The sequence below is a fragment of the Zeus faber genome, assembly GCF_960531495.2.
Source record: "Zeus faber genome assembly, chromosome: 7".
In the NCBI taxonomy this organism is placed as follows: Eukaryota; Metazoa; Chordata; class Actinopteri; order Zeiformes; family Zeidae; genus Zeus; species Zeus faber.
In genome coordinates, this window is record NC_137203.1 from 30,999,853 (window position 1) to 31,012,598 (window position 12,746).

Below are 12,746 nucleotides of genomic sequence, written 5' to 3' on the forward strand. Positions count from 1 at the left end.
ACACACACACACACACACACGTAACGCTAGGAATTAAACGGAGCTCCCTCAAGCAGGCGTCTGGTTCCAGAGCTACGGAAATTGGATGACAGGGAGGGATGCGCGAACCGGTGTCGACTGGGAAATCAAACCAAGCCTGCAAGTTGCTCGGGAAATTCAACGGGCGCGTCTAGGCCTTCGCAAACAGGGAGGGGAGAGAGCTCCCTCTGCAATCCTCTACGAACCCTGAAGGTGTCATGGAGGGGAGCGAGAAAAAGACAGAGAGAGAGAGAAAGAGAGAGGGGGGGGGTATAGAGCGTGACGGGAAGGTGAGAATGGTAACAGATGGAGAGACGCTGTATGTATGCGTTCCACAGACATGCTGGTGTTTTAAAACAGGTGCTATACATAACCACACTTTCAAGTATCATCTTCTTACATGTAATCATTATAGCCTGAAGTCATATAAAAAATAAGTATAGATTTCCTCCAACCCCCAGGGAGCGTGGATGAAAATGAATTTAGGGCCCCTCAAGTCAATGAATATGCCTTTTATTACCTGATAGCCATGCTACATATGTGCCATTGTGGTGTATATAGGATTAGAGGGGATCTTTTCTGCCTGGCTGGGTACTGGCTCTCAGCAACAGGACAAGGATTATTTAGTGGGGTAGGGTGAGGGCTAAGAAAATGAAGCCCCCTTTTCGGCCTGGTAGAAGCCTACCCTTTGACATAGTATACCACATACTGACGGATCCTGACTCCCCTCCCTAACACCCCCCTGCAATGTTTTTTTTTGTTTGTTAGTTTTTTCATCAGTATGTGTGTGTGTGTGTGTGGGGGGGGGTTGTTGAACTGTAGAAGGCTGCAGCACTCATCCGCAGGGCTGAAAGGATTGCCTCAAAACGAAGCTATTGTCACAAAGTCTCTTCGGACCAGCTCCAGCAGAGCTTCCCTCGTCAAAGTTTGGTCTGTGAGAGTCCTGTCGGACTGACCGGCCGGTTGAACTGTTTTCTCTCCCGTGATGTCTCAAGTGGAGCAACAACAACAAAAACAATGGTATGTGTTTTAGTGTGGGAAGTTCTAGCGTCGCTATTAGCCGGAAGAATCACGTTCTGATTTATTCTGAGCGTCGTTGGAAGAGATTTTCACTGGCTACATCTCTCTGGCCGTTTGAAGTCTCTCTTCCATGTCGGGATTTTTTTTTTGTTGCTTTGTCCTTGGAACAGAGGACGTACAGCCAGGGAAGAAGACACCGCGGGATGGGACGGGAGCTGCTCGTTGCAGGGCCTTCTCCTCCCTGAGCCCTCCTGGTTCCTGTTTTTATTTGTTGCAACCCCCCCTCCCCTCCCGGTCAAGGCGCCGAACGACGAAATGATTGCGAACGCAGTATACGCCTTATACACCTGCAGCAAAGAAAACAAATTGATGCAAGGCTTGTGGCTTGGCACACTGCACCGGGGGGCTCAGACCTCCTCCTCCATAGTTGAGATGTTTCCCTAGAAAGGTAGAGCAGGAGACTTGCAGAATATCTTTGTCAAAAATCTTCCAAGTCCCCTTCATTCAGTTCTTATGTAGGGCTGGACCAGCCGTATGTCCGTCTTGTGCTTCTACTCCCTCTTCGCCCCATTGGCCGAAGCGGCCACTTTGCAGCCTAGTGGTCGCCTGACCCACCCCCCCCCCACCCCATTAACCCTTCCTCTTTCTTTAACCAGCGCCACTCTTCTCTCTCTCTCTCTCTCTCTCTCTCTCTCTCTCTCTCTCTCTCTGTCTGTCGGTGTCTGTCCCTCCAACCAGGGCAGGAGCCAGCCTTGAAGCGTCCCATTCCAGCTCCTTAGCTTGTGTCAATGTGGAGGGGAGGCGGGGGGGGGGGGGGGGGGGGGGGGCGGGGGGGGGGGGGGCGGGGCGGAGGGGCTGGGGGCAGGGGGGTCATTTAAGAGTAAGCAGTAGGTGGGAGTATAGTCTGACCGCAGAGGGTCTACTGTTTAAGAGAAAAATAATTCTCCCCTCCCCTCTCTCTCTCTCTCTCTCCCTTTCACCCACTCACTCACTCCCCCCCCTCTCTCTCCCCCTCTCTGCTGCTGCTACTAGTCCCTCTCTCTCTCTCTCTCTCTCTCTCTCTCTCTCTCTCTCGCCCCCTCTCCCTCTCTTCACTGGCTGCACAACATCAGCCAGCTCTCCAAGGTAGACTGGAGTAAACACTCTGTGAGCAGAGAGAGGGAGGATGACAGAGCTGTCAGCGCACTAACAGATACAGAGGCTCTGTGTTGAACGTTCTGTTGAGGCGGGTTGATAGGGCACTCTCTCTCTCTCTCTCTCTCTCCCTCTCTCTATCTTCTTCTTCTTCCTCAGCCATCATCTCACTTTCGCTCTGTACATTTCCCCCGTGGAGAGGTGGCGAACATTCTCAGCAGGGTAAGTCCACCTCTTCTCCTCACCTGCGTGAGACACTTCTTGTGGTGCTGGCTGATTGTGCTGATTGGTTTCCTTTTATTGGGATAATTGTGGCTTTTGCAAATTAAAATCAAGTATTATATCCTACAGTAAAGAATATGGGCACTATTATTACAATTTAATTACGGTCTTAAAAGCTAACTATATTATTGTCGTGTTTTACAAGCAAATAGTTCCAATGCTGATTTAGTTCTTTACTGCATGCACCTGGCTGCCTATTATTTTTGATTGTAAAAGTTAATTTTTTTGACCAAGTCCGATATTTTTTAGTCACTCCAATACCGGTAACAAACAAAAATCATTAGCCAAAGAGATTAATTAGCCCTCATCTTCTGAATGATACCGCTCCCATTTGAGATTATGTTGAAATGTGGAAGAGAAGGGTATGGTTAATATGTGTGTGTGTGTGTGTGTGTGTGTGTGTGTGTGTGTGTGTGTGTGTGTGTGTGTGTCTGTGTGTGTGTGTGTGTGTGTGTGTGTGTGTGTGTGTGTGTGTCTGTGTGTGTGTGTGTGTGTGTGCCAGCAGACAGCAGACTGGTGTAGCTCGGGAGACACACAGCTGCTGTGCATTAGACGCTGCTACTTTTCTCTGCCTTGCAGAAGCTTGCAGCTTCATACACTGCTGACTGACCAACTGATTGGTTGACCGACTGATTGGTCGACCGACTGGCGGGTTGACCTACTGATTGGTTGACCGACTGGTTTGTTGACCGACTGACTGGTCGACCGACTGGCTGGTTGAATGACTGATTGGTCGATTGACGGGCTGGTTGACTGACTAGCTGGTAGGCTGACTGATTGGTCGACCGACTGGCTGGTTTAACGACTGATTTGTCGACCGACTGACTCTTCGACCGACTGGCTGGTTGACAGACTGATTGGTTTACTGACTGGCTATCTGGTTGATTGGTTGATTGGCTGTAAACTGACAGGTTCACTTACACAAATCACAAGGTAACTGGCTTTTAGAAGCATACATTGGCCAGCGTCATCTCCAATACAGGTCATCGATCTGTTGTTCGGTGAGTGAGAACTCTATGGGTGTTTGTCTAGGAGGAGGTAGATGGATAGATGCAGAGAGGGAGAGAGAGAGGGAGAGAGCCGGGTAGAGCTGGGCCGACCGGCAGAAAGACTGTGATAGCCACAGAGAGAAATTCAGCAAAGGGAGGGTGTGAAACGGAGAGAAAGAGAGGGAGGGGGAAGGGAGGGAGAGAGACCACGTCCAAGAGGGAGAGACAGCTGCCAGACAGCTTACAAGGCAGCGAGAGATGGTGAGATGGGAGAGAGTCAGAGAGGTGGGTGGGTGTTCAGGACATTTGGGGGTGGGGGTGTGCAAGGGAGAAGACCCACAGGATACCAGGGCTGGGTCTCTTGGACGGTAATTGTGGAACTTGTGGAGGAGAGGATGCGCCGCCAATTAAAAAGGCTGCCTGTCCACTGTTTGAACCAGCGTAACTGGTTCAAGTATGTTTTTTCTTTTCTCTGGATTCATGGACTTTCTGGCAGTGTTTGAATGTTTGTACCCCCCCCCCCCCCCCATTGACACTGAGGGGCGAATTCAGAAAAGAAATGTGTGGCTTTTGTGGCCGCCAAACCGGCGCAAATAACAGAAAAGGCAAGTGTCTAATTCACAAAGCACCCGCAAGCGGTTAAATGCACCGCTAATTGTGCTGCCACGCAAATAGCGTCTCGGTGTGCCGGTGCTATTTGCACATATTTAAATGAGATGCAAAATTGGCCCCTTTCTATGCAAATTAGCCTCGTTGCAAAAAGTGTCCAATTCACCAACATGCCGCCAATAGCCACAGGCGGTTAACATGGAGTTATTACCGTCCGCAGAGAGCTGGTGGTAATTGCGTGACCCAAATTTGGGTTTTTTAAAGGCAGCGGTGTGGGATCGTGTTCAGAGAGCTGGTGCAATTTAAGCACATTTATATAGGGTGTCACGCCCAGACTTTCCAGTGATCTGTGAATAATATTTTGACATTATTATTATAATTCTTATTCCTGTTACATCATCTGTAGGTAGTGGAACGGGCAGCAGTTCATGGTGGTTTTCCAATCGCACTCCAAAAGCAACTTCTTGAAACTTTGAATCATTTATTGTTCAAAAAAGACGTTACAAACATTGACAAAAACAGTTCTGTAATTCCTATTAAACTCAAAAGATATCGATAAAAACAATTAAAATGTATAGGGTATAGCGATAAAAAGGTCAAAAATGGCAATGAACCACAGATGGCATCGAACCTCATAGGACCATGGGCAGCTCCGCAGGCTGTGGCCTTTTGGGTGCAGTGGCCCACAACATTGTAGAGTATGAAATCATGAAATTGGCTGTCATAATTTCTACGTTGTGAAAAATTGTGAGAAATACAATTTCTTCAGTAAAAATTTTGATATATACACATTTTATTCATGTAAAAAATTAACTGTGTGGGAAGAATATGTTTTATTATAGATTTATTCACACTATTTAAATGTATTATAGTAATTGTACATTAACCTGTAAATTCTAAGTAAAACCTGGCGCCCCCCCCAAATACAGCTATTTTAATTTTTTCATTTATTTAAGGCTAATAATTCTTAAAACAGGCAAGTGTAGAGCAGTGGTGTAAATGCGTAAATGCCCCCCCGACGTACAGATTATTTACTTTGCCACATGGATAATTGCGATCACACACAAAACAAGGGCAAATTGCACTCAGCAGCAAAACTTTATGGCTGTGTTTGCGCTGGCATATCATATCATGCTATTATGCACTCAGTATCTGGTGAGGATGACACCCGCCGCTGAGAGGAGTGGGAAATGGGCCTTTGTTTGGACAGCTGTTATCCCACAACCCCCTTCCTCCAATACCAACGTGGCACCCCAACACACACACACACACACACACACACACACACACACACACACACACACGTACACACACCCTGACAATGTTCGTTGAGATGGTGACTGTATTTAACCCCACTTTGCTTCAACAGGGTGGCAATAATTGTGTTACTGGGGGGGCAAGGCTCGACAGGCCAAAGTGAAATTTTGTTTCAACCGAATACAAAAATCCTCAACTTAATTCCACACACAACCGAGTGCCAGCCACCATTGGTCGCCAATGGGAGCTCCGCCCCCATGCTTTTCGAGTTAATTCACTAAAACTTTGCCGAAAATCTGTGATAATTTAACATGGTTTTTGAGTGATTCCACCTGAACTACGCTGCCTGGTGAATATGACCACCTGTGGGCCAGATGGTCCGACAAAGAAGCCATGAATAAGTATTTCATGAAACAAACAGTACAGATCTGGTGATGGTAGAGTGGATTTTAGTGTTATTTGTGGTGGTTTCAGAATGGCTTAGAGACATCAAGCTGTCTGTTCCGGAAAGCTCTACTGTATATTCCGGTTAAAAATGAAAAACATTGCCGGAGGTTCATGGTTCAACATGTGTAAACTATAAAAGATCCGCTCTCTAAGACAATGGGTGTCATTCTGTAGACAAATGCCTTCCAGAACGTAAACCCGTTTTTGTTGTTGCTGTTTGTTCGTTTTTCGAGTGGAGCTCATAAGCTTTTTTTGTTTGAATTAAGCTGTTCATATAAAAAGCCCCTGGACTGGAGATGAACACACATTTGCGCTTAGAGACACTTTTCAACACCCTCCGATCTTTGAATCCACCCTGGTTTAAAGGGCTGACAGATTTATACATGGTTTGCCTCGTTTTCTCATATGACCCAATGCTTTAGCTGTTTTTTAAGGTTGGGGTTGACATAGACGCCTGCATCCACCCTTCACACTCCAGTCATGAAAGCCTATTCCAGTCCTATTCCATTCTCCATCATTTGTCAAATGGAAAGGCCCGGGCAAATTAGTCATCACCATAGAACAGGGACCCCCCCTGGTCCCAGATGGTTTTTGATAGTCCTCTAATGCTAATGGCACAGAGGGGAGGAAATAGAGAGAGATAGAGGTTCTGCAATTCTTTTATTTGGTTGCTGCCGGTGAGAGCCAAGAGACGAGCACATGTGTTAGACACTCAGCTCTGACATTTTTCCTCCTCTGGTGACCCCAAACATTGGAATGCATGAGCCATCATGCTGTTGGAAAGAAAAAAAGGAAAGTACGGGGAAGGGGGGTAGACGATTTGAATTTCGGAAAATGGTCAAAACCAGGAAAACCAATAAAGAGCAGATGCTTCAGGCTTTAAGGAGCAAGGTCATTAGGTCCACACAAACGTCCATTTTGACATTCTAAATGCTTAAGGCTTTTATCACAGACACAGGAGCAACAGATGTCCCCTTTGTCTGCATCAACATGTACAAAAATAAAAACTCCTTCCTCCCTGTCGGAATGGGAGCGGAAAACACAGCTCGGGATAATGGCAGAAACATGAAAATATTCTGCTGAAGATCACTTAAAATGATCCTTCGAAGCTCCATAGGAATTTCACTAAAATGTTCATAACTGACCTTGCCAAGTCATCGCTCATAACACAAGGACCAATTTTCTTACGCCACTGTTCAAGGGAGTTTGAACAAGGCAAACTAGGACCAAGGACAGAGAAAATCGTATTTTTCCCCACATCTGAATTTTCCACTCTAGTCACGGCATCTTCCAGGGTTATTTATGTTTGGTCCCACTCTGCTCCGTGTAGGACCATCGTATGTGGTACAGTACATGAAGACAAAACGTAAGACTTTTTCTGTGGAGAAAATCCTAGCGAAGGGATAATATTCGGGATCTGATTGGTCAACTGACTGGCTGTAAAATTTTCTGTGGCCATTGCTTCCTCATTTTGCGTCTGCCGCCTCTTCAGAAAGTGCATGGGTAGCGATTACACCTGGGAAAGCTCAAGAGAGGTGACGCTCGAGCAAAAAACAATCCGTCCTGAGCTCTTTTGAGATTGTTAAAGAGATTGCGCTCTCACCTTGCAGCTGACTACCTGAGAGGACGGGTGTTGATTACATGGTAAGTTAACTCTCTCTCTCTAGAATTTACCCTGATACCTCTGTGCAGTATTGCAGCTAGCTCAGCCCAGCAGTCCAAAAAGGAAAAGAGGGAAAAATGGGCACATTTTCACAGAACACTAAGGAAATTAAATAGGTAGAATGAAAGGGTTTACCACCTGGTTGGCCCGTCAACCTCTGCGCCGCACAGAGGTTAGGCTATTAGACAGTGGGGTCACCAGCACTCAGCATGTTAGGGAAGTTCCGATGGCCAGCGAACAACCTTTCCATCTGGACACAACTAGAACAGCGGGGTGAGCCCAAAGCACCATGGAGGAGGAGGGGACAGTGTTTGGGGAAGGGAGGGGCGAGGGGGGGGTCGCATAAAGAATATTGATGGGCTCCACGGGCAGGCTTGAGTCAAATCACGCTTTTCAAGCAATGAGGGTCAAAACTGGATTGAGATTTGACTGTCTGCCCTGGGATGTGCACATGTGATCCCAAACCTATTACTTTTCGTTGTATCTATGTGTCAGAGTGGGAAATTGGTTTTGGTTGAAAAAAACAACGACATATATATATATATATATATATATATCAAATTTTGCGGGTGCGTATCAGTCAGATATGTCAACTTGGGCTTCAAATCATTCCAGAAGTACCATGGAGTGTGATAGGGCTCTGGCTTGGAAAAGCGATCTCTCGCAGCAGCTAGATAAGTCTGTCTGCTGCTAGCGGAGATCCGGCAACCAGTCTGCCTTATCAGTCGTGAACACACCAACCCCCACCACTCCCCCGCTATCTGTGTCATCAAATCCAGTGGGGTCACGGCAGAGGGGCCAATGAACAGCGCCTCCGTTTGATGAAACCAGCCTGTTCATCCATCAAACGTCCATATTCTGCGTTTCTCCACTGCTTAATCAAGTCAAATTGTTTTAGTGTTGTTGCTATACATGGTAAGCAACCGCAGCCGGGAGCTTTCTAATAAAAGTGACACACTTTTTGCGATATGATTCAAAGCTGGGGCCTTCAGTCAGACTGATTGACTTGCTGTGTAAATGAATTGTTCTGCAATCATCTCTTTGAAGACGGATACCAAGATGGATATCTTTCGCAAGATATCTACTTACAAATGTAAATACAACTGCATTAAATTTAATACATTGGTTTCGCTATTTCCAGGAGTCAGGACATAATTGGATTGAAAGAATATTTATTTTATTCACTTTTAAAGATCGAAAGAAATGTTAAAATGAAGCCCAGTTTTTCCTTCAGGCAGTTTTTCCTTCCTTCAGGAATATCACGAAATGGACGTTTGGCCATAGTAATTGACGTGAGGTACATTTTGTGTGCGTTTATCTACCCTTTGAAATGTGTATGAGTCACAAGGAATGAGCATTCTTTTACTAGTATAGGAGACTGAATGAGGGTCTGTCTCTGGGCAGTAGACTGTGTCCCAATGTCAGGACGTGGACAGTTTACAGCCAGATGTTACCCAAAGACTGCGTTCAGATCGCTGTCAGATGTTTAAAGGGAATTGTGCCTCAGCTAGCAGTGCGCTCCTTATTTTACCGTCTGCAGTTATTAAGAGATTTACTTACCGTTTTCCTTTGTCAGTTCGGCACAGCTAAACAGAGTAATAGCAATGACATCCTTGGTCATAAAAGACACATAAAGGAGGACTTAGAGTGTCATCCAATGGGTGAGGTGATAAAAATTGAAGAAACTTGTTCTGAGAACCGACAACAACGCACGCCATCGATCCTCTGCTGTGCAGTCGATTGCAGCCGCACCTCTTCCCGGAAATTCATTTCTATGTTTGATGATTATAACTTACCGCTATAGTGCTGTCCTCAGCAAAAAACGCTATCTCTCTGGTTATGACCTTGGTAGCATTAAAGGAGCAAATCAATATTCACCTGCTCCGGGTGAGGACGCGAAGAAGGTTTCTTTCACCTCCGTGAAGCATGTTGATTATGATTTATGCGGCTTCTCCGCAAATCTCAATGCCGGAGGAAATAGCAGGGCACGTGACGTTCATCTTTAATGTATAATTTGAAATAGATGATGTGTTTATGTGATGATTTCTGTCAGAGGGTGCTTGTCTTGTTTTGATTTAGTGCTCATTTCCTGGCCATCCACCCCGGTACGCTGAGACGGGAGAGACTCGCGTTCACTCACATCGGCCATCTCAAGGTGAATAGAGGCCCAGACAATTACCCCCATTCACTGTTCTGTACCCGCGACCCAGATTTCGACTAAAAAAAAAAAAAAAAGAGGAGACAAGACGATTTAAGACGACCTACAAAACTGGGCAAGCTTGATAAATTCTTTAGAAATTAGAAGAATGCGCGCACACCCTATCAAACCTGTTCAACATGCAGCCGTGGGACTCGAGTTGTAGTTGTAGTTATTGAATATTTACAGCCCTTACACACACCAAGTGGGGCACACCACTTCATTATTCAGTTTGTTTATTGTCAAGCTGGCTGATGGAACGCTGAGTGTGTCCCTCCAGGCCGACTCCATTACGCAGTTATAGTATTTAGCTAATATTTTCTCCTCACATTTCATCAAATGACTCCATACCCTACGCTTCTGGGCGTTCAGGAGCCATATACTGTAATGTAAGTCATCTGACGCGAATGCAAGGTGATAATATGTGCCTTCATGTTATATGAGCAATTGACATTCCTAGAGCGATAACCATTACTAAATGCTTGGCAGAGTGGTATTAATTTTTCCCTATGACTGATCTTATGCCTACCATATGTTTTCTCTTACCATATGAGTCTTCTCAAAGGTAGACTAAGGTGAAAAGTGAAGCATGGGGTCTGGCCTCCAGTTTGAAAGAAAGAAATGTTTACTTCCGCGTATGACGATCACAATCCCCCACAGGCTGAGCATGTCCTCATCAATCACCAAGTGCTGCTCTGAAACCAAATGAGAGTAAAACTCTTCTTGTCTGAAAACTTGTCTGAAATATAAAAGAGTGATGGAATTAAAGGATGAAGCTGGTTAACTAATCAGATGGAAAACTGGCGCTCTGTTCTGTTATTTCCCCCTCCTAAAAGTTAGAATGACTTTGAGTAAGATACCACCGATAACAGGGCAAAGGCCAGTATTAGTATTCTGTAGCTTGCATGGATTTACGTCAGGCTTGTTCCAGATCCATCCAAGAACCATTTCCACAATGCAGTAGAAAAAGACCAAAAAGAGTTTTTTGGTGAGAGAGAGCATCTCCTTCTAGGAGAAGGATTTACCCTTACATGAATTGGTTGGACATGGCATGGTTTATACATTACACTAATGGGAAAATCAGGGATGTGGGAGAGGAAAATTTATGTAAGAGACATTTCTTTGAATTCTAAACACTGCAGATCTCACTGTCTGCCCGTATGCAATTCACCTGTTGATTAACTTTCCTCATGGTGGGAGTGCGTGCCACTTGGAAATGCCTTTTTCAGATGCAGCTTCCATACTCGTACTGCACAGATGCTTACAGATTCAATACGCATGTGTGTTTTATGCTCGCTTAAGCTGAAACAAATGCCCAATATGTGCTGCACTTGTTTTCCCTTTGCTGGGATCTCAAATAGCTGCTGAAGAGTCCACTAATTCTCTTTTATCCTCAAAGAATAATACCATTCGATAAATGTACGTTTCTGGCAATGAGGGAATGGGGAACGTTGGAACGTACAACGACCACAACTTTAAAGCTATTCCAGCTCTCCACGGTCTTCAAGTGTTGCCTGAGGGCTCATTCAAGAGGGAGCTAATTTAGATCTGCGACACTAAATTTGTGTGCCAACAGGTTCTCACCATCAAAATTCACCTTATCTTGGACCGCATGGCAGCTAACAAGCTTTGTCGCCATCTGAAAAGCAAACTATAATGCAAAACTGAGTGAAGAAATTACAAAGCAGCAGCAGTCAAATGCTGTCCAGTCTGCTCTTGAGTGCCAACAACCAGCAGCATTACCATAGCACCTCGGCTCCAGGGGGCCGGGGGCTCCTGAAGGAAGTCCAAAAGGGGAATAGGTTCTCTTTTTACTTCAGTTTCTTAAACTATCATTTGCTTCTGCATACCAAATGGTTGTGCTGTATGTTTGTACTACAACGACCGTATCGGAACCCATCTCTAATTCTGTTAAAAGTTCCTCTCTTCATCTATTTCTGAGTAACGCGTCATGAGTTTTGCCAGAGCCGCAGATTGTCGAACAAAGGCGGTTTTTGGTCTCTCAGGCTTGCCCGCTTCGGAGGTCCATGTGGAGAGCAGCCAGATTTCAAAGTGAGAAAGCCAACCATCCGCCCAGAACTAAAACCTTTGCAGCAACTCAAAGCAATTTTCTGGCTATTTTGTTGATTTAATCCCTGGTTTGTGATGCTGGTGAACAGCACTGCGAATGTGTTTGCCTGCATGGGCCTTTGTGTGTGTATGTGTGTGTGAATGCAGAAGTGCATCGTAGAGTCTGAGAGTACGGTGGGGACGTGGGGGTTTGGTGCTGTGTGTGTGTGTGTGTGTGTGTGTGTGTGTGGGGGGGACTTCTTTGGCACCCCCCGTTCCCCAAAGGGACCAGATCTTAGTGCTCCAATCACTGGGCTACATTAGCACCTTTTTACAGTGCATCTGTCACAGAGGCGCTCATCCCTGCCTGTCTAATCAGGGGACCGGAGGCAGAGCGGCTGCTGGCTGCAGCTGTGGGAGCCCTCCAAAGCAGAGCTCATCTGTCAGCCCGCCTAATCACACGTCAGCCTGGGTTCAGGAGACTGAACACCTCGCCGCAGGATATCACCCGTTCTCCAGCTCTGCTGCCGCACCGACTGTCACCACTTTCCTGCTGTGACACCAAGGAGAGCGTCCAACACATTGATGATTATTTTAAACCATAATTTTTTATGACATACCACTTTGCCAACCTTTTTCTTGTGGTTGGAATATACAGTGCGATTGTTGAATTAATATTCGCTTTTAGTAGCCTTTTGCAGACAGTTTCTGTGCGGTTATTAGCGTTTACGCAAGCTGGGGTGTACGTCATGCGTGTAACAGGTGTGAAATGTTTGGTGTCAGCAAGTCTCAAAAGTGCGTTGAAAAGCTTGCATACCAATTAATTCAATAAAGCCAGGCAAAGCCAGACATTTAAGAGACAGGAAGTCTGCTGTTGTTTGTTGTACTAAAAGCAAATCAACATCTACCCCCATACTGTTTCAGTAATGACAGGGCAGATAATTAAACTTATGTCTCTTTTGACTTTGGAAATACTATATCGTAAAACCCTTTAATTAAAGCAGCACTAAAAATGTGATGAATCACTGGTACAGTGCTACCTCGACTTACGACTGCATCAACTTACGACTAATCAAAGATT

The 12,746-nt window shown here is 45.6% G+C and overlaps 1 protein-coding gene across 2 annotated transcripts in view; it reads left to right on the plus strand.

Annotated features, from left to right (window-relative positions):
• The first annotated feature begins 2,264 nt into the window (after positions 1-2,264).
• tncb (tenascin Cb) overlaps positions 2,265-12,746 on the plus strand; it is a 37,981-nt gene continuing 27,499 nt past the window's right edge. For both annotated transcript variants that reach the window (XM_080003315.1, XM_080003314.1), the window contains exon 1: positions 2,265-2,394. The gene's annotated coding sequence lies outside the window, so the exon portion shown is untranslated. The remainder of the gene's footprint in view (positions 2,395-12,746) is intronic.